General features: G+C 48.8%; 1 protein-coding gene across 7 annotated transcripts in view; it reads right to left on the bottom strand.

The window, feature by feature from the left end:
* The window catches only part of NEU2 (neuraminidase 2), a 94,012-nt gene that overhangs the window by 21,214 nt on the left and 50,166 nt on the right, over positions 1–22,632 (bottom strand). For 3 of the 7 annotated variants that reach the window (XM_045481752.1, XM_045481753.1, XM_045481754.1), the window contains 3 exons: positions 10,729–10,786; positions 8,386–8,473; positions 5,799–5,931 (listed from right to left, as the gene is read on the bottom strand). The gene's annotated coding sequence lies outside the window, so the exon portion shown is untranslated. The remainder of the gene's footprint in view (positions 1–5,798; positions 5,932–8,385; positions 8,474–10,728; positions 10,787–22,632) is intronic. The other 4 variants (XM_045481755.1, XM_045481757.1, XM_045481756.1 and 1 more) reach the window with 2 other exon arrangements.

The raw sequence follows: 22,632 nt of genomic DNA, 5'->3' as shown, positions 1-22,632 counted from the left end.
TTATATACAGACAGAACATTTCTAGACTAATGCTCATGAAACTGTTCTCAGAGGTTATGTAAAGTGTTTTTGAGAAAGAAAGTGACAAGATCAGGGCTGTTAGCAGATTCACAAGGCATACGGAGTGGGATGGAGTGGGAAGGACTCGAAGTAATTGAGCCAGGAGACCTGTTTAAAGGACGTTGCACTAGTCAGGATAAGAGCTGCTGGAGGCCTATTCTGAAGCAGTGAGATGGAGTGGTGGAGAAAAAAAAAAAAAAAAAGGAAGAAATCAGATTCACCTTCAAGATGCTACCAATGGTATCCCCAGTGCCTAGCACAGTAACTGTACTTACTAGATGCTCACCAAAGGTATGAAATAAATTGTCTCCCACATGAAAGATTTGACAGTTCCTCTCCCAAGACCTCCACTGGCCACCTCAAGATGTAAATCCCACAGACCTCATCATCTCTCTTAAGAGCTCACTCACTCAGCCCTGGGCCCTGGGGAGCAGGGTCAGGAGATGGGGACATAAGCAGGTAGGGCCAGGGCCCACGTTCCCCTTGCGCCCCTCTGGCCCTGCCCACCCAGGAGTGTAACCTTCCTGCTCTACCCCTGCCCTCACTCCACCAGGCACCCCACCAAATGTCTGCTTTACTGCAGACACAGCCCTGCACTGGGCGTTTGTGGCAGAAGGGGTGTCTCCAAAAAGCTTTCAGGCTCACTTCCCTTGGGAGCTAAGGGAAGACAAGAAAACTGCTGATGAGGAAGGGGGAAAGCATGCCAAGAAAATCAGATGGAACCCTACACAGATGCACTCACACACACAGGCATGCATGCCCCGGCTACCATAACACTTCACACGTAGGATCTGCTTAAGATAAGGGTTTTTAACAAGTGCAACAATGAAAGGAGAGTGAGCACGAAGAAAAAGAGTTGCAGAAGCGTAGCATATAAGGACCAGTTGAAGGAAAGGTCCTCCTGAAGAATAGCTTGTTCGGCGGACACACCCTGAAATGCCTGTGTATGTGGAAGCCCAACCAGGAGCCTTTGGTGGTGGGGGACAGTGAAGGCGAGTAGGGATAACTGTATTTATTCTGATATCTTCTGAGCCTAATGATGTGGGGTCTGGCTTAAAGTATCCTGCTGAAATGTTTGTTAATTGAATGAAGGGATGTTTGGATGGATGGATGGATGGATGGATGGATGGATGGATGGGTAGATGGGTAAATGGGTGAATGGATGGATGAGTGGATGATGGATGGATGGATGGATGGATGGACGGATGGATGGATAAGAGACTACTTCTCTCTGGTTTTCAGAGGCAAAACTGAAACCAGTGTTTGTGGTAATCAGGTGGCTGTGTAGATAGCTTTTCAAAGATGGCCTGCTTTTTCTTTTTACTTTTCTTTTCTTCTTTTCTTTTTTCTTTTCTTTTCTTTCTTTTCCTTTTCTTTCCTTTCCTTTCCTCTCCTCTCCTCTCCTCTCCTCTCCTCTCCTCTCCTCTCCTCTCCTCTTCTTTCTTTCAGCGATCCCTACCTACCGGTATTAATGCCTTTGTGTAATCCCCTACCTTTGATTGTAGGCTGTACCTGAGGGCTTTCTCCTAATGAGTAGAAGGCAACAAAAGTGATGGGCTGTTACTTCTGTGAGTAGACTACAAAAGACAGTGACTTCCATCTTCCTGGTGACAAGGTGTCATAGTGGAGAGGCCCATGTGGTGGCCTTAGGCCAACAGTCAGTGAGGAGCTGAGGCCCTCAGCCCAACAGCCCACAAGGAACTGAATGCTGCCAACAACCTCATAAGCAAGGAAGGAGACCCTTCCCCAGTGGAGCTTTGATATGTAATCCCAGCCCCACCAGTACCTGGATTACAGCCTGTGTGAGGCCCTGAGCAGAGAACCACCTAAGCTGTGCCCTAATGCCTGACCCACAGAAACTATGAGACAACAAATGTGTGTTGTTTCAAGCCACCCCGTCTGGGATTAATTTGTGGCCAGCAAGAGATAGCGAATACAATGGCTGATTTGAGTTTACAAAAATGAACATTCTGACAATTAAACTTGGCAAATGATGGTAGTGGTTAAGAATCCAGGTTCTAGAACCAACTGGGCTAGTTTGAATCCTGGATCCCCAACTTACTAGCTGTGTGACCTTCGGCAAGATGATCAACTTCTCTGAGCCTCTGTTCTGGCATTCTTAAAATGGGTATAAGTCTCTGCTCATAGAGAATCCACAAGGATTACTTGAAGTGCTTAAATAAAGGACTTAGCTCGGTACCTGTCACCGAATAGAAGGTAGGTGCTAGCAAGAATGATAATGGAGCAAGTTCCCTCACAAAACAGCCAGTGTCCCACACCCGGAAGTGATCAAGCTGAGGCATGATGGCAACGCGCAAGTGAACGGAACCCTGGGGGACCCCAAGCGCATTCCCAAGCTTCAGATTCTAGTGCTGTGTGGCTGCCTAGCTATTGCTGAGGGGTGAGGGATCAGGTGTGCCGTGGGACCACTGGGCCTGTTACCTTGTACCAGGGTTTGGTGACAGCCGTTGCTGGCCTTGACCATGGGTAAGCACCTGCATTCCCGTATCCTCTGGCCAGGTGTTCAGCCTCCACCCTGTCTGGGCCCATGGAGCCCAGGAAGGTAAACACCCAGCCAGGAAGTGATTGTCATGGGCACGGGGCCAGGTCTGAGCCGACGTGGGTCTGAAGGTCAGAAACGCTTCACAGGGAGCCTTCTCCAGGAGAGGACAAATTACCTGGCTGCAGGCTCTCTGAGACGGGGTGGAGGGTGCACAGATCTTGCTGGGGACACGGCGGCTTGCTCTGGGGCCCCGGACAAGACAGAGGAGAGGTGAAGGAGTCGTCGAGGGGGGCCCAACCCCCCAGGAGCACCTCATTGGCAGGTGAGCAAATGATCTTGGTATTTTTAATGAAAGAAAATGAAATAAGAGATGGAATGGGGGTTTTGGCAGGATTGGAGACACCCCAGGCAGGTGCGTGAAGGGGAAGGAGGCCACCACCCACCCACGCATTGAGAGACAGCCCCAAGAGAGAAGACAGCCCCAGATTTCACTGTGGAGACCAAGTCTAGTCTTGGCTTCACCACAGCCTCCCGGGACTCAGTTTCCCCATCTGTGAAGTGGGGTAATGATCCATTCCAGGCTCCTCTCCTGTGATGGCTCTGGGGGGCAAGTGAGATTAAAAAAATAATAACCCAGGACTGACTACATAACTTGCAGGGCCCCATGAAAAATGAATTTGTGAGGCCCTAGGTTCAAAATTAATTAAGAATTTCAAAAATTAAGAATGAAAAATTATTAAGAATGGCAACAGTAGACCATTAAACCAAGTGAGGGGCTTTTCTAAGAGCAGAGCCCTGTGTGGCCGCCTAGGTCACTTGCTCGTGGCTCCAGCCGTAATAAAAAAACGTGTATGTAAACTGTGAAGGGCCACACCAACCGTGATTACTATGTGCCGTGGCTCAAATCTCAAGGTCAGGAAGCACACCTGGGAATGGAAATCTCAGCCCCGAAGTGGTAGCCCATCGCAATGCTGCCCCCTCTGCCGGGGCCTCTGCTGCTCAGGGTCCCATCTCAGAAGGACAAAAGGCCCGCTCCCCCCAACCTTCCAGACTTGCACACCTGTCTGGCGTCAAGCCAAAGCATGGTGTGACTCAAATGTCTGGGGACACCGTGCTCTTGGATGTGGTGGGGTAGTTTCTTTCATTCTGTCTCTCGGTTTGAAATTCGGGACGTTCGCGGTCATTGGCAAAGCTCAGGGAGGACCCGCTGCTCCCGTACGCGTGACCGTTCTGCCGTGTTGTGCCGACTGCCCACACGTGTTTGCCTTTCGGGCAAAGGCTCGTGTCAATGCAGTGAGACCATTGGTGGGAACGTCCCAACTGCCTACCCCCTCCCCGCCCACCATCACATCTCTATCCTCCCCTCTCCGTTTCTCACTCAGGCTTTCTCTTCCTTTTTCATTCCTGCCCCTTCTCCAGTGCCCTTGGCATTGCGCAGCTCACAGCACTGGGAACCAGTGTCTCCGTGGGTGTCCTAAGCTTTCTGGGAAATCAGACATCAGACCATCTCCTCAGCCCCGCCCCTTCCTGGAGTCCCAAGTGTCGTGTCTTGCAAACCCCTCCCTTGGGAGGACCCCCTCCTCCGGCCCCTGGAGAGAGGGGCTAGAACCAAGGCAGTGTGAGTAGGGGGCCACAGCTTTGTCCCCGGTGGCCAGAGATGGAGGAAGACAATTGCCTGGAGAGCCCCACCTTGCCTGTGGGAGGCCTCTCTGGCCTCAGCTGGGAGGCCCAGGGGGCTTACATGAGCAGACAAAGCAGCCCAGAGGCTCAGCGGAGGCCGATCTAACAGCCCAGCCTTACTGGCTCCACTGCGGACCCTGTCTGGGCAGCCAGCGGGCCCGCCAGCCCGAAGTCCAGCGTCCCCCACGCACATGAGCCCTTTGCCTCCCCAAGTAAGGAGTCAGCTCTGTCGCCTGGAGTTACCCCTGGCACCACCACAGAATGACACAATTCCTTCCTTTATTCCTTCATCAAACAACTGCCGAGCACCTTGGGCAGGTGAGGCTTCCCAAAGGGGCTGGGGGCACAGATGCGACCAGGGTGACGGAGGAGAATCAGAACCCCAAGGCCAGGTTAGGGGCCCTCCCTCCAGGAAGGGGGCACAGAATACCCCCCTCACTCCAGAGATGGGGGTGGATTGTGGGGCTCAGAGGCATTTTGGTGTGCTCAGCCAGGAGATTACATCTCTGAGCCTACCGGCGTTTCTTTCCGGAACTCTCCTTGGCGTCTCAGGGAGCTCCCCTCAGCCTCCTCACCTTGGGGTCATCTTTCCCCACTTTGGGAGCTGTGGAGCTCCAGGCATGGAGGAAATACCCAAGGGAAGACTGTCAGCCTGCACCCCTTTCCCTGATTGGCAGTTGTCCTTGAGAGTCCCCAGAGGCCACACTGGGTCAGGGCAAAAGACTGAGCACTAGGGGCGCCTGGGTAGCTCAGTCGATTGAGCGGAGCGGCCGACTTCAGCTCAGGTCAGGATCTCACAGTCCGTGAGTTCGAGCCCTACGTTGGGCTCTGTGCTGACAGCTTAGAGCTGGAGCCTGCTTCCGATTCTGTGTCTCCCTCTCTCTCTGCCCCTCCCCTGCTCGTGCTCTGTCTCTGTCTCTGTCTCTGTCTCTCTCTCTCAAAAATAGATAAACGTTAAAAAGGGGAGGGGGGGGCGTTTGCCTGGAACATCTCTTCGTGTTTTTTGGGAGAATAGCTCAAGTGGCTAATTAAGAACCTGGGTATCTGGGAACCTGAGTCAGGCCATGTCTCACTCTTTCTCCCTCAACTGGCCCACCCTTTAGGATGGGGGAATGAAGGTGGGGGTTATCATCAAAGGGATGCGTGGAGAAGTGGTCTTGGAGCTGAGTATCATTAAACAACCTTACATCACTTCTTAATTATTTACAAGAGGAGAGTTGATGGGTAGGGTTTCATGTATTATAAAGCAGGCTCTCTAACTTGAAAATAAGGTCATTTTTTTCACACTTACCCTAACTGAATGTTGCAAGCTCTTCAAATAGCACACTCTTGGGAAAGGGACAGCAGAGTTTTAGCAAGGTGGAGCAGGAGCCCCCCAGGGCATGGGGATGGGAAGAGGCAGAGGTGTGGACCTGGTGAAGCAGGAGGACAGGTGTGCTGGAGAGGAGGGAGGGTGGGTGGAGGGGGTCCGCCACCCACGATGCCTGGACCCCAAAGCCTCCTGGAGATCACAGTGGGGCGTCTGTATGGCCAACACACCCCACGGGGAACTCACCCTGCACTCGTACTCCAGCACCAGCTGGCCTTGCCTCAGTCGCCTTCGCTTTCGGCTGGAGGTTCACACACCAGCACCGGCGTCTCCCACGGCTAGAAGCTCCGCCCGTCAGTTTTCCAGGTATTTGATGAGTCTAAAAATGGGGCGCTGACTCATTATTATTTAATGAGTATGCTTCCTCCAGAGACAAAGCCTCCAGAACAGGCTTCCCAGAGAACAAGCATCTCGGATGATGCCTTCAAAGGCTCAGAGAAGCTTGGGATCCCCTGGGGCAGGGACCAGCTGGGATAAGGAAGGAAGGCAAGCTGGGCCTGAGGACCCTGACCCCCAGGTCCTATCTGGAAGTGGCAAGGGTTTTTCTCTGTGGCTGACTCAGGAAGTGTTGCTCAATCCCGAGTACAAGTTCGTACGACCTGCTTGTGTCAGTGTTTCAATCCCCCCCCCCCCCCCGCCCCCCGCCACCAGCAGTGAGCTCCTGCCACACTGACCTGTTAGCACTGCCTTCAGCCAGTCAGTGTTTGCTGCACGCCTGCCCTGGGCCGTTGAGATGTGACAAAGATGGGCAACCCCTGCCCCTTTCCCAGGGCCCCTCGGCTGCCTCTCCTCCCCTCCTTACTGCTGTCCAAACAGGCAGGTTAAGAAAACCCAATTTCCACTCACAGCTGATTCACTCGGCATCGCTGAGCCAAAACAGATTCCCGTTAAATCCCACTAATGGGACAAAAAACTTCCAAGCATTTTTACGTTTATAAAACCCTGGCATAATGGGCTTTATTTTTCATGATGCTCTATAGACCTAAATCCACTCATGAAAGTGAGTATGTCTATGAAGATATTTTTTTTTTTTTTGCTCTCATCTGAGTGATAAAAACATTCCTTGGTGGATTCTTGAATGCCGGACAGCCTTCTTTTCTTGAAGTTCCTTTTTAAGGCAGTTAGCTTTGAACTTCAAAATGATGGTAAGGTTTTTTGTTTCCGGAGTGAAAAGGCAGCTGGCACTTGGACAGTTTTTCCTAGTGCCTGCGGTATCAGAACTGTTCCCTGGAACGTTCTTTCTACAGTTTTCTGGCCTCTTGGGAACCTGTCCAGAGGCAAAGATCGAAGTCCCTTGTATTAGGCAAACTTGGGTTCCAAGTCAACGGTGAGACACGGAGAGATTCTAGCTGGGGGTCACAAGGAAGCCATCTTGATGCTCAATCTAATATAAATAGACCCACCTAGGCTGTGTTTGGAAAAACATTATTATTTGTGTATCCCTTGGAGAAATGTCACAGAAATTGTCAAAATAAAGGAGCATGGGTACATGTGCATGCATCTTTTAACTGGGGGCGGGGCACAGGCTTTGGAGGCCAAGGTGGCCATACTCTAACTGCTTGGCCCCAGGCTGGGTCACTGTCTCCTTTTTATCTCTCTCTGAATTCTCTATAATCTTACAAGGCTGTTTTCTCAGGAAAGGCTGTTTGCTCCACGTCAGAATGTCCTAAGTTAAAGGTGGCAAGGAATAGTTTAGAAATCCTGCTCTTTGCCAGAGCCAGGCTGCCTCCGCCACGTTCTGGCTGTGTGACGTTCGCTGAGTTGGTTAACCTCTCTGAACTTCTACGTCCTCCATGGTACACATGGAGGACGTGGGGCAAAGGTAGTAATGATCATTAGGACTGCCCTGGATGTTCCGTGAGATGATGACTCTATCGGGCTTGGTTTTCACTGTTATCCCAATAGAGAAAAAAAAGAATAGATCCTCTTTTCTAATATAAAAGTTGACTTAAAGCAGTAGAGATGTATCAGTTCACGTAGAAAACTGAGCACTCAGCACGAAGGTGTACATGAGAACCCTCAAATGTAAAGAGAACTGATGTCCTCGGACAAGTCTGCCCTCCTGCTACAAGGGCTTGGAGCCCAGCCAGCTTTGGGAAACTCCCTTCCCCTGACGGCGCCACTCAGGTCTGCCTGTTGTCCACGGGGGAGACGGTACACCTGCCCAAGGTCTCAGCTCATCTGACCCAGTAATTATTTCCCTCCAGTGAGTATTTCTTGACAAGTGAAGGTACTTTTTCTGGCAACACCATAATGCTCTAATCTTAACAAACCAAGTCTGGTAACTACTGATATGGAAAGAGTTTGAGGATGGGGCACCCGAGTGGCTCAGTCTGTTAAACGTCCGACTTCGGCTCAGGTCACGATCTCACAGCTCCTGAGTTCGAGCCCCACGTCGGCCTCTGTGCTGACAGCTCCGAGCCTGGAGCCTGCTTCGGATTCTGTGTCTCCCTCTCTCTCTCTCTCTCTTCCCCTCCCCGGCTCATGCTCGTGCTCTGTCTCTGTCTCTCTCAAAAAGAAAGAAAGAAAGAAAGAAAGAAAGAAAGAAAGAAAGAAAGAAAGAAGAAAGAAAGAAAGAAAGAAAGAGGAAGGAAGGAAGGAAGGAAGGAAGGAAGGAAGGAAGGAAGGAAGAGAAGAAAGAATTTGAGGAAATCAATGGTGGGTGAACCTCCAGGATTTAGGGCTCCACTTGGAAAGAGTGTATTAGCTTCATGTTGCTGCTGTAACAAATGAGCACATGCTTAGTGACTTAACAACAATATAGACACATCACCTTTCAGTTCTTGAAGACAGGAGTCCAAAATGGGTCTCACTGGGCTAACATCAAGGTGTCATCTGGACCACTTTTCTTCTGGAAGCTCCTGGGGACATTTCCTTGTCTTTTCCAGCCTCTCGAGACCGCCTCCATTCCTTGTCCCGTGGCCCCTTCTTCCCTTTTCAAAGCCACCAATGGTAGCACCTGCAAATCTCTCTCTGCCCCTCTTGCTCTCCTCTTATAAGGACCCTGGTGATTACACCGGGGTGGGGGGGGGGGGGTGGCCACACAGCAGTGGCCAAGTTGGAGAAGCAGACCCTGGTCTGTGATTTGAGCATCTGTGCTATGTACCAGGTTCTGCAGGACCAGAGAACCCCGCCATGTGGAGTTTGGAGTGGGGGCTGGCCAGCTGTAGCCCCAGGAGACCTCAGCGTGGCCTATGGTCGGGTGCTATGACCATCGGACCCACTCATCCATCACCGCAGGGCCAGGGGCATGTGGGTGCTTGGCAGTTGCTGGATAGAGGAAGGGGTCAGTGGATGAACAGGAGTCTCTGTGGGCTTCACTGTGGACTGAGTGGGCCCGGCCCTCGGGTGGACCCCTGGAGGACGGAGCTCTGAGGAGCTAGATGGCGGGACCACGTGGGGCACCAGCATGGACCCAACGGTCGGTCCAAGCTGGAAGCCACACCCAGAGCCCTGTCAGGAGGAATAAAAGGAGCAGCCCAGATGGACAGACAGCAGGGACTCAGGAAGGGGCACAAACACAGAGACCCAGGCTCTGCGGAGACAGCGCCAGTGCTGCTGTGATTTGGGGGGTTTGGGCAGCCCCGGGTTAGGTCCTCGAGGGACTCCTTGGTGTGGGGAGGTCCCACATACCCACCGGCCACTTTGTTCATGCTGGATGTCCCTAGCCGATGGCCCAGCAAGGTTTGGGTTATTTATGATTAAAGCGCACGGATTCACGAAGACGGCAATAAGCGGCAGAGAAATGGGGTGCAGGAACATCAGAGCGGTGGTCTTCGCCCTCTGGGGGCCTGAGGAAAGCTGTGGACGGCCCCTCCCCACCCCACCCCGCACAACGTACAAACACACCCTCCTACCCTCGGTTTCAAGACTTTCAGCCTCACTGAGGTCCTGTCGCAGAAGGCTGAAGAGGAGAATTTCTCAGAACCCCCGGAGGGCTTGTCACCACACAGCGCTGTCCCCTCCCACCCCAGCCTGCCCAGGGCTGCTGGCTGAGCGGGTCTGGGGGAGAGCCCGTGATTCTGCACATCTTAAGAGCTCCCAGATATCGCAGCTGCTCAGAGTGAGCCTCGTTCTGGGAAGCCCTGCCACACTAGAGAGGGAAGAGAGCCTTAGGTGGGAAGACAAATGAATTCCGTGGTGTCTGGCTCATCCAGGTAATTTCAATCCAGTGTTTCTGGAATGTCGCTCATCTACCCTGCACGTTTACAATTGTTAACATAGCTGTGTACCACCTGTGCTGTTAATATTTTCCACAGATTGGCTTTACAGGATATTCTCTATTTATTTTCGTCCTAAGTATTAATTCCTATGAAATCGCAGGCCTGATGTGCTAACTGGAATTTTTCTAAGGTGCATCAACTCTGTAGCTATTAATTTTTTGATATTTGGTTGTACTTCGAAAAATCAGCTCACAGCCACTGGTTCAAAATCCCGTGCCGCTGGAAGGAGAACAGGGGACTATCTAGATTCATCCCAATCCTCTGAATATTTTAGGGGAGAAATAGTTGAAGGAAACCAAAGGCCCCCCAACTTCTCTGCCACTATTGCTGTTTTGTTTTTGTTTTTTTTTAAGATCTCCCTCTTGAATAACTCACTTACCCAAACCAACACAGAAATCCTAGCCCTGGGGCTCCCGGGTGGCTCAGCTAAGTATCTGATTCTAGATTTCGGCTCAGGTCACGATCTCACGATTCTGTGTCAACAGTCGGGAGCCTGCTTGGGATTCTCTCTCTCCCCCTCTCTCTGCCCCTGCCACATTCATTCATGTGTGTGTGCACGTGTGCTCTCTCAAAATAAATAAATAAACTTAAAAAAAAAAAAAAAAAGAAAGAAAGAATAAAAGAAAGGAAGGAAGAAAGAAAGAAACAAACACACCCTGGCCCTTCTGCCCCTGTTAGCTCACGGCTCTCTCACCTTCCACAGGCCTCTAGCATTCTGCAATTTTTGGCTATTCCTACTCCCCTCTCTGCCCAGGCACAGGCAAATGGGTCTTAATTGTGACAGTGCACACCTCCATAAACCTCAGTTTACCTAACCTCCTCGGTAAACCTTCCTCAGGGCCTGAGTCACCTCCCTCCCACTCGCAGGCCTCTGGGGAGATCACAGGACTTACCAGGAGGCACACAGAGTCGCTTAGAATGCCTCCAGCACTGCACGGATGACGGAAGGTTCTAGAAGGAAAAGAGAAGCCAGAGGAGTCATGCTTGGAACGATGAGCCATGTTGGGGAATTCCCTGCTGCCTGCTCTGCTGGGGCCCCAGGGCCTACCACTGTGTGGATACCAACATGTGGGTGGACAGAACCCACCCGCGACCCAAGGACACAACGGACCCAGCTCAACCTCACGTCCTCAACCAGACACACCACAGATAGGGCATCCAGTGTTGGACCACTGGGAAGTGATGCATTAGAATCCCTTCAAACCAGGGTAAGAAAACAACTTTAAGAGATTTTACTGGGAAAATACAAGGAACTGAAGGGCAAAACTAACACCCAGCCTGCTGAGGGCTGGGAACCAGAAATGGGAGATGGGAATGCCACACATGTCTCTCTCCCTGGGCTTTCATTCTGCCTTGCACACTCTCTCTCTGTCTCTCTCTGTCTCTCTGTCTCTGTCTGTCTCTGTCTCTCTCCACATTGGCTGCACTGCTACACTTATATATGACTTGTCCTGGACAATTAAAAATGCGCCCCCCCCCCCACCCATGGCCATCCAGCCCGGAGCCCCCCTGCTTAACTGGCCTGGTCCTCATCTCAATCTTTATCACTGGGAGAGCAAATCTGATTCGCTCAGCCCCAGCCTCTGGCTTGGTTCCTCCTGGGTCAAAGGTCCACTCTCTTCTGGGCAGCTGTGGCCAGGGGGCTGGCACCAGGGGCACTCAGGGTCCTCCCCTTCCAGGGCTGAGGATGAAGCCAGCTCTCTAGGAAGGGGTTCTAGAACAGGAGGGAAGGACAGCCGCTTTCTGGCAAAAGGACTGGATCCCCAGAGCCGTTTTGATCGCACCCCCCTTTGTTCCTTTGCCAGTTGTTATGTGCCGAATATTCATGTTCCCCAAAATTCATGTTAAAGCCCAAACCCCCAGTGTAATGGCATTTGGGGATGGGGCCTTTGGGAGGTCAAGAAGGTGGGGTCCTCAGCCTTAAAAAAATGTTTTTAAAGGTTGTGGGGGCTGGGTGGCTCAGTCAGTTAAGCACCCAACTTCGACTCAGGTCATGATCTCATGGTTCATGGGTTTGAGCCCCGCATCAGTCTCTGTGCTGACAGCTCGGAACCTGGAGCCTGTTTCGGATTCTGTGTCTCCCTCTCTCTCTGCCCCTCCCCGACTCGTGCCTGGTCTGTCTTTCTCAATAAATAAATGAACATTAAAAAAATAAAAAAAAAAAAAAAGAAGGTGGGTCTTCATGACGATATTAGTCGCCTTCTAAGAAGAAGTCTCTCTCCCTCTTCCCTTCCTCCTCTGTCTCCTGGGCACACACCAAGAAAGGCCATGTGAGGACATATCTAGAAGGTGGCTGTCTACAGGCCAGGAAGAGAGCCCTCACCAGAACCCCGCACCCTGATCTCACACCTCCAGCCTCCAGAACTATGGGAAAAGAAATTTCTGTTGTTGAAGCCACCCAGTCTGTGGTATTTTGTTAAGGCAGCCCGAGCTGACTAAGACATCAATACCGGTCTTGTCATTTTTAGCAGGCCTTTTTATAAATCCTCTCGAATGTGGGTTGATAGATGAGTTCACAGCAACTCCAACATGCAAATGGCCCCACAACCAGAACTCCACAAAGACCCAGTGTTGAGTGTGCAACTTCCTGCATATAAATATCCCTGTTTGGCTACGGAAATGACATGCCCACTTTTCGGTAGCGTCTGCTTTGCTCTGTGATGGGGAGCCTGGCTGCCCTGGCCGGCGTCCCTCTGGCTGCGTCCAGCAGACCTTGGCCCACTGGCGGGGCGGGAGCTTGCCAAGGGCGGTGGCCAGCTGAGGCCACTCACCCCGAAGGAGTGGTCCTTGTCCCCAGCTCACTCCCTCCTCTCGCTCACAGCCTGTCTGATGACTGGATTTGGAAAACAGGGAAAGAGGGTCAGCTTCCATTAATTAGGTAAAAGTTCTCTTAATAAAGGAAACACTCCAGGAGCTGCTGGGGCTTTGAGAAAGTAGGTTGAGCCCTCTCCTCCCCCAGCCAGCTGAGAGGGACTGCTGTCACCACGGTGCCCAGAGGGGACAGGACGCTCAGGAACTGCCACCAGCCAGTCCCCAGGGACAAGGCATAGATTTCACTCACTGGGGCACAGCCAAGGCTCTGATGACCCCTGCTGCCTTTTTTCCAAACCCTATCCCTGCTTTTTATATTGAAAATTATAAACATTTTACCATCTTGAATTTTTTTTTTTTTTACTAAAAAGTAAAGACAATTTGAAGAAGTGAATCAGTCCTTTACTCTTTGCTTGGAAAGAGTAAAAAGCGTCGCCTTTTTAGGGAGTGTCACTAACGCTTAGGCATGTTGATGTGATGGCAGGCACCCTAATCTCGTTGAATGCTTGCCTTTCCACCGCACAAGTGAGAGATGTTTCCAGAGGGAAAGAGAAGCCTGAGGATGGGGTGCTCTCATGTTTCGGATGATGGCAGGTGTCAGAATATGGCCCCCGCTTGCTCCCCTGGGGCCCTGAGCAAGGGAGCACATCTGCCTCCTGACCCCGGGCCCAGTGCAGGGTCAGACAGAGCCACGCTCAGCGGGTGAATAAATGGAACCCACCGAGGACAATGACTGACCAGTTTAACCCTGTGCCAGCTAGGTATGGCCCACCCTCAGATGGGAAGCTGAGGATCGAGGCTATCTCAAGAGCCCAAGGAGACCCATTCTGAGAGCCTGCCAGGGCGAGCCACACCTTGGGGTCCCCTCCACTCCCGGGTCCCTTGACTTCAGCCTGACTTGGGCTCTACAGAAGGAAGACCGCCCAACACTTGCTGGGCAGTACAAGAGGTGAGCTGCTCGGGCGGCCACCCACCCCCACTCACTAGGAAGCCTGGGACTGGCCGTCATTGTCACCGGGATACCTGCAGGCCACAGCCACTGCGGGGAGGACCCCTGCACGTGGCCTGAGCCCCTGCTGCCAAACTGCCCCGGGCTCCCCATGAAGAAGCCACCATACCACGTGGAGGGAGGGGCTTGCCGGACAGGCCCCGGGAACTGATAGATCAGCCCCCAGAGAGAGCAGGGCTGGTCTGGCCTTGCTTCTGGCTTTGTCTCCTGCCATGTGCCCTGTCTGATCTTTGCTCTCTGATTAGGGCTACGCTGCTTCCTAAGCTCATGCCTGGCCTTCCCCTGTGTCCGCTGCAGTCACTCCTTTCCCCTCAGCCGTGGGGTAGGGCCCCGGGACCGCAAGACCCGGGTTCGAATTCAGCCTCGGCCACTTACCGGCTGTGTGATCTTAGGCAAATGACTGAGCTTCTCTGAGGAGGGCACGGCCGTGGGAAACAGTTAAACCCCTGAAGCAGATGAGGCCCTGAGAGAAGGACTGGGAAGGTCTGGCAGAGGACCCAGGCTAAAAAACAAGGGTGTATGATACATGGTGCAGGGTGAGGGGCAACACAGAGGAAGGGCACTGGGGGCCTTGCCCGCCTGCGTCTGAAGCCGGAGGGATGGCAGACATTGGAAAGAAGAAGAAAGTGAGCCCGCTGGTGCTGTGCGCAGCTGGACCCTGGGGCCTCTGGTATCCGACCAGTTTATGTTCTGGAAGCCCCCACCGTATCCTGCCCACTCCTGAGGGAGCCAGAGAGCCCTGGCGAGGCCACAAGAATCCAAATCGTTAACAGCCTCCTGTTAGGCACAGGACGGCAGAGAAACTAAATCCTCTCTGACCCCAGCTGACCACTCACCACAGAGGCCAGCGTCAGCTCAGGACAGTGTCCTGGGTTCCACCCTGGCCCTGGGAACGCCAGCTCCGGCCTCCACCCCACCCTGTCCCTCCACCCGTCCTGCCACTCGGTGTTGCCCCTCAGTGATTTCTGGAACCAACAGTAACAACAAGCCCAGACTCCTTTTCCAGAGGAAAGGGGATTTGCCCAAGAGGTAGCTCTCAAGGCGTGCCCAGCGGTAACAGCTGAGAACGTGCTAGAAATACAAACTCTCTCTGGGGCGCCCGGGTGGCGCAGTCGGTGGCTCAGGTCACGATCTCACGGTTTGTGGGTCCGAGCCCTGCATTGGGCTCTGGGCTGACAGCTCAGAACCCGGAGCCTGCTTCAGATTCTGTGTTTCTCCCTGTCTCTCTCTGCCTCTCCTGCTCGCACTCTGACTCTCTCTTTCAAAAGGAAACATTAAAAAAAAAAAAAAAAAGGAAGAAATACAAACTTTTGGCCCCACCCCAGCCCTCCTGCATCAGAAACTCTGAGGAGGGCACCCAGCAATCTGTGTTTTAACCCCCTGAGGCCCGCTCCACTGTGAGAATCACTGCTTCCCAGCCATGAGAACAAACTCTCCAGCAAAGACACGAAATAACGTGGAACAGTGTGGACGGATCTCACACGCCGATGTCACGAGAAGTCAGACACAAAAGAGAACATTCTGAACCATTCCATTTACATAAAGTACCGAACCAGGCCAGGAGCAATCCACGCTGTTAGAAGTCAGAGGTTACCCTTAGGAGCAGGGCAGGGGAAAGGGCAGGGAGACTGGAGCGGCAGTGACGTTCTCCTTCTGGGTGCAGGTGCTGGTTACGCAAGGGAATGATTCTAGAATTATATTAAGATGTTTTTGGAGGGTGCCTGGGGACTCAGTCGGTTAAACATCCGACTTCGGCTCAGGTCATGATCTCGCGGTCCGTGAGTTCGAGCCGTGCGTCGGGCTCCGTGCTGACGGCTCAGAGCCTGGAGCCTGCTTCAGATTCTGTGTTTCCTTCTCTCTCTGACCCTCCCCCGTTCATGCTCTGTCTCTCTCTGTCTCAAAAATAAATAAAACATTTAAAAAAAATTTTTTAAAATACTTTTTTCTTAACTCCATGAAAGGCAAAATAGAACCACTACCTGCCTCTTCTTGACTAGCCTAACGCTCGGTTGCAACCACACGGGGATAACCCGGAGTTCTGTCCCTCTAATCCAGAGAGTAGAAAGCTGGGCTTTCTTTTATCCTTGGCCAAAAAGGTCTTATGAATTCAACCTAAAAAACGGCCTCAACAGACGTCAGAAGAAGCAGGCTAATTAAAACCAGAAAGCACACATCCACAAGTAACGCTGCCATATTTGGTAAATGCTGTTGCCCCGACCTTGTCTCGGGTTTAGAGATAATGTTTTCAGAGAACAAGCCGCCTCTTTCAATTACCTTGGTGGATATTTCACAAAGGGTTGACCTTGGAAGGGATACCAGGAAGTAATGTTGCACAAGGCAAGACATTCTGCGGATGTTTGACTCTGGTGTTGGGGGTGGGATGGGGGCCAAAAGAAGAGTCTCATCTCACTTGCCAAGGAATTTCTCCAGGCCGGACGTTTCAAGGCCTCGACGCCACAGCGTGGAGCTTTGTGGCTCCATTGTCTATCTGCCTGTGGGCTAGAGTAGATTCGTAACACTGTCCCTTATGAGGAAAATCTTGGCCCACCTGGAGGGATCCCGTGGGCTCATTTTCCTTAAGGGTGTCGATTCTCCCCCACCCCCAGTCTACTCGGAGTGGGTAGTTAACAGGCAACACACACACCACCCCTATGTGGCTCATCTAGGAGCTCTGTCCCAAGATGATTCCACCCAAGCTTCCCCAGAGATTCCCCGGGGGGGACGGACAATCCATATTTCCTTCCTAAACCCCTCTAGAGCCTCCCCTGCTCAGGCAGAAGCCTCAGCCACGTCACCCTGCAGAATGACTTGTGCTTGGCTGTGTTTTTTACGTGAAGCCATCAGGTTACAGCAAAGGAGGCACAGAAGAGTCTGAAGCCTGTTGGCGTGTGCCTGTGCAAACCTTGTGGGTCCAGGAGAGAGACTCTACTGGATGGAATAGACTAGGGTCCGTGTGTTACCCGGACTTCCTCTACAAGGCGCATTCCTGGGATCCACGTTAGCCTCGCCCCAAATCGGACATAAATCCGGGAATCCATGTATTTAACGAACTCTTTAAAGTTTAAAAATCTCTGCACGAAGCTCCTTCTTCCATAAAAGCCCTTGAGAGAGATCACTTAGCTCGTCCTAGTGCCAATGCAATTTCTCCTGAGCACTTGGTCAGTTTTTATCCCCGACTGCAGTTGAATGAGTCACTGACGCATTCCCCCTTTTCACCTTGGCTCCTAGGAAGTTTAGGCATAATTTGACCCCACCCCCATAAGCAAAAGTCTTTGTAATAGGAATTTTTTTAAAACTTATCCCCCATTGAGTTTTATGTCTCCACTCCTTCCTTCTTCTTTCTGTTGTCCCCTTTTAGGCTTATGCTATGTTGGATAAGCGAGACGTAAGTAGGAATATTGTTATTTTTATAGATGGAAATATTACCTGTGTTGATTTGCATAATAATTCTTAGAAAAAACAGCGACCACACATTGTGTGCCAGCACTGTGCATCCTCACATTAGTCCCAGTACTTAGCGAATATCTGTCCTGCCTCCCTGGCAGTAGAGGAACAGGAGGCCCAAGGGGAGGAGACGTGTACTGCCCATGCGACCCGTAAGGGACGGAACAGGGTTGACAGCCCATGCTTGCTTGGTGCCAGGGAACCGCGGTGCTTACTGCTTTCCCCAGCGGGCCACAGCAAGAGTTGGAAACCGTGGACTTCCTTCTCCAAATGTTCTATTGTCTGACCCCTGACAGGTGGAGGGGCCTGTCCCCACGCTGCCTTGACCTAGTTTCAGCCTTGTGTATCTTTTCTTCAAGTAACCTGAATAACTGTCTCTTTCTCTAACCAAAAAAGAGCCTAACTTAAACACACATTAAAAAAAAAAAAAAAAACAATGAAAACAAAGCAAATAATAGTAAAACAAAGGAAATAGAAATGGAGTATCATAGAATATTATGCAAATATTAAAAGGGGGATATATATACCTAGTTCATCGGAATGCCACATTTTCCAAAACTAGTGGTTTAAGGGGAGGAAAAAGTAATAAAACCATATGCAATTTTTTTTTAATGTTCTCTAGTTTGAAGAAAATATTTAATGCTTTAATTCTGTTGCTGGTTATTTAGGGAATTTATTTTGAAGATCTAAACTCAAATGTTTTTCCCAAACTGCTTACTAGCATTCCAAACTTTTATTGACGTTCCTCCTTTCTTAATAACAATTTAATGGAGATATAATTCACATTCCACACAATTCACCTTTTTAGAGCACACAGTTCAACGGTTTTTAAAGTACAACCACCACCACAACCAATTTTAGAACATTTGCATCATCTCAAAAGAAATCCCGCCCCCATTAGCGGTTCCTCAACCCCACACCCCACCATCCTTCCAGCCCTAGGCAAACACCAATCTATTTTCCACCTCTATGCATTTGCCTGTTCTGGACAGTTCTTACACATGAAATAAGACAATATGTGGTGTTTTGTGCCTGGCTTTTTTTCACGTAGCAAAATGCTTTCGATGTTTGGTTCATGTTATAGCATGTGTCAATATTTAATTTATTTTGAGGGCCGAATAACATTCCATTGTGTGGAAATATCATATTTGTTTATCCGTTCATCAGTTGGTAGACACTTGGATTATTTCCACTTCTTGCCAGTTATGAATAATGCTCCTATGAACATTCATGTACAACTTTCTGTGTGGACATACGTTTGCATTTCTCTTGGGAGTACACTTAGGAATGGAATTGCTAGGTCATATGGTAATTCCATGTTTAGCCCTTTGAGGAACTGCCAGGCTATTTCCCAAAATGCCTGCACCATTGTATGCTCCCATCAGCAGTGTATGAGGGTTCCAACTTCTCTATATCCTCACCAGTATTTGTTATTATCTGTCTTTTTTATTATAGCCACCCTAGTGGATATAATGCAATATCCTAATGGATATAATGCAATCTCATTGTTGTTTTGATTTGCATTTCCCTAATTAGTAGTGACGTTGAGCAAATTGTCATGTGCTAACTGTATACCTTCTTTGGAGAAATGTCTATTCAGATCCTTTGCCATGTTTTGGTGTTATCTAAAACACCATTGTCTAATCTGATGTCAAGAACGTTTACACGTATGTTGTCAGCTAAGAGTTTTATAGTTTTAGCTCTTACATTTAGGTATTTGATCCATTTTGACTTAATTTTTGTATACGGTGTGAGGTAGAGATCCAAATGCATTCTTTTGTGTGTGAATATTCAGTTGCCCCAGCACCATTTGTGGAAAAGACTATCCTTACTCCACTGAATGGTCTTGGAACTTTTGGCCTCTATGGTCAAAAATCAATTGATCATAGGGGCACCTGGGTGGCCCAGTTAGTTGAGCATCTAACTTCAGCTCAGGTCATGATCTCACAGATTGTGGGTTTGAGCCCCGTGTCAGGCTCTGTGCTGACAGCTCGGAGCCTGGAGCCTGCTGTGGATTCTCTGTCTCCCTCTCTCTCCCCCTCCCCTGCTTGTGTTCTGTCTCTCTCTCTCTCTCTCAAAAATAAATGAACATTTTTTTTTTCAACGTTTATTTATTTTTGGGACAGAGAGAGACAGAGCATGAACGGGGGAGGGGCAGAGAGAGAGGGAGACACAGAATGGGAAACAGGCTCCAGGCTCTGAGCCATCAGCCCAGAGCCCGACGCGGGGCTCGAACTCACGGACCGCGAGATCGTGACCTGGCTGAAGTCGGACGCTGAACCGACTGCGCCACCCAGGCGCCCCTAAATGAACATTTTAAAAAATCAACTGGCCATAGATGTATGGGTTGATTTATGGATTTTCAATCCTATTCCATTAACCTATAGATATATATATCCTTATGTCGGTCTTGATTACTATTGCTTTGTAGTAATTTTTGATATCAGGAAAATGGGTCCAATTTTACTCTTCTTTTTCAGGGTTGTTTTTGCATGGGTCCCTCGAATTTCCATATGAATTTTACAATCAGTTTATTAATTTCTGCAAAGAAGCCAGCTGGGATTTTGATTTTGATTGTGTTGAATCAATTTGGGGAGTAATACCATCTTAACAATATTAATTCTTCTGATCCATGAAAATGGAATGTCTTCACATGTATTTAGATTTTCTTTAATTTCTTTCAATGGTATTTTATAGTTTTCAGAATATGTTTTGTGCTTTTTCTGTTAAATTTATATTTTGAAATATTTTTTGACATCATAAATGGAATTCTTTTCTTAATTTCACTTCTGGTGTGCTCATTCCTACCATATAGAAATACAGTTGATATTTGTATATTCATCTTATATCCTGAAGCCTTGCTGAATTTGTTTATTTCCAACAGTTTTTTAGGAGATTCTAAATACAAGACTATGGCATCTGCGAATAGAGAGAGTTTAATTCCTTCCTTTCCAACCCTTTATTTCTTTTTCTTGACTAATCATCCTGGATAGACTTTCCATTGGATGGGCATCCTTATCATCCTCCTGATTTTATAGGAAAATACCCAGACTTTCATAATTAAGTATGATATTAGCTGTGGGGTTTTCTTTTATTATTGTTATTACTATTATTATTATTTTATCTTTTATTTTCTAAACTTTACATCCAAATTAGTTAGCATATAGTGCAACAATGATTTCAGGAGTAGCTTCCTTAGTGCCCCTGACCCATTTAGCCCATCCCCCCTCCCACAATCCCTCCAGTAACCCTCTGTTTGTTCTCCATATTTGTGAGTCTCTTCTGTTTTGTCCCCCTCCCTGTTTTTACATTATTGTTTCCCTTCCCTTATGTTCATCTGTTTTGTCTCTTAACGTCCTCATATGAGTGAAGTCATATGATTTTTGTCTTTCTCTGACTGACTAATTTCACTTAGCATAATACCCTCCAGTTCCATCCACGTAGTTGCAAATGGCAAGATTTCATTCTTCTTGATTGCCGAGTAATACTCCATTGTGTATATATACCACACCTTCTTTATCCATTCATCCATCGATGGACATTTGGGCTCTTTCCATACTTTGGCTACTGTTGATAGTGCTGCTATAAACATGGGGGTACACGTGTCCCTTCGAAACAGCACACCTGTATCCCTTGGATAAATGCCTAGTAGTGCAACGGCTGGGTTGTAGGGTAGTTCTATTTTTAGTTTTTTGAGGAACCCCCATACTGTTTTCCAGAGTAGCTGCACCAGCTTGCATTCCCACCAGCAGTGCAAAAGAGATCCTCTTTCTCCACAACCTCACCAACATCTGTTGTTGCCTGAGTCGTTAATGTTGGCCCTTCTGACAGGTGTGAGGTGGTATCTCATTGTGGTTTTGATTTGTATTGCCCTGATGATGAGTGATGTTGAGCATTTTTCATGTGTTGGTTGGCCATCTGGATGTCTTCTTTGGTGAAGTGTCTATTCATGTCTTTTGCCCATTTCTTCACTGGATTATTTGTTTTTTGGGTGTTGAGTTTGATAAGTTCTTTGTAGATATTAGATACTAACCCTTTATCTGATATGTCATTTGCAAATATCTTCTCCCATTCTGTCAGTCACCTTTTAGTTTTGCTGATTGTTTCCTCTGCTGTGCAGAGGTCCCAGTAGTTCATTTTTGTGGGGTTTTCATAAATGTCTTTTATCAAGTTCAAGAAGTTTTCTATACCTGGTTTGTTGAGTACTTTTATCATGAAGAAGTGTTGAATTTTGTCAAATGCTCTTTGATGCCAGATGTCTACTGAGATGATCATATAATTTGTGTCCTTTATTTCATTGGTATAGTGCATTATATTAATTGATTTTTGCATGTTAAACCAACCTTGCATTCCTGAGATAAATTCTACTTGGTCATGGTGTATAATCCTTTTATATATCAGTTTCCTGACATTTTGTTAGGGTCTTTTCATCTGTGGTAATAAGAGATAGTGGTGTGTGGTTTTTTTGTGTGATGTTTAGTTTGCTTTCTTTTTTTTTTTTTTTTTTTTTTTCCAACGTTTATTTATTTTTGGGACAGAGAGAGACAGAGCATGAACGGGGAGGGGCAGAGAGAGAGGGAGACACAGAATGGGAAACAGGCTCCAGGCTCTGAGCCATCAGCCCAGAGCCCGACGCGGGGCTCGAACTCACAGACCGCGAGATCGTGACCTGGCTGAAGTCGGACGCTTAACCGACTGCGCCACCCAGGCGCCCCTAGTTTGCTTTCTTAATCCCTCCATTTTTTATGTTTGTGATGCCTCTTCTATAAGAGCGTTTTTATAGATAAGAATTCATTTCTGGGCTGGCCATTCTGTCCCACTGATTGACTGCCTTGGGGTAATACCACATTCCTTGTATTATTGTAGCATTTCATGATATTTAGGAGAAGTAGACTCTCTCCATTACATATATGTCTCAAAATGTTTGAGCTAATCTTCCCTGTCTATCCTACAATGAATTTCATAATCATCTCATCAAAACATTCCAACAGGTTTTTTGTAATTGGATTTTTTAATTGTAATGTCACTAAAACTATATATTAACCTGATGAGAATTGACATGTTTTTAAATTTCCAATCCAGGAAAAACCCATGCTTCTCTAGAGATGTGAGTCTCCTTTTATCTCTCAAGTTTTTCCTTTATACAGGTTGTTTGCGTTTATTAATATGGTTATTCTTTGTTTTCTGGTTTTGTTACTCCTATGACTGATATCTCTCTACTTTCTTGTTATTGTTGACATGTAGTGTATCTATCCTATTCTGGCTCCAGGATGAATTCTCTGTAATTTCAATAGTTTCAATTGGTTCTCTTGGGTTTTCTAGGCGCCCAAATCATATCACCTGCAAATTATGATTATTTTTTAAAATTTGTTTAACATTTATTTATTATTGAGAGACAGAGAGAGACAGAGCATGATCAGGGGAGGGGCTGAGAGACGGGGAGACACAGAATCCGAAGCAGGCTCCAGGCTCTGAGCTGTCAGCACAGAGCCCGACGCAGGGCTCGAACTCACAAACCGCGAGATCATGACCT

This window comes from Leopardus geoffroyi, chromosome C1 (genome assembly GCF_018350155.1).
Source record: "Leopardus geoffroyi isolate Oge1 chromosome C1, O.geoffroyi_Oge1_pat1.0, whole genome shotgun sequence".
NCBI classification, from domain to species: domain Eukaryota; kingdom Metazoa; phylum Chordata; class Mammalia; order Carnivora; family Felidae; genus Leopardus; species Leopardus geoffroyi.
Note: the sequence above shows the minus strand (reverse complement) of the source record. Positions and strands in the feature narration are given on the sequence as shown.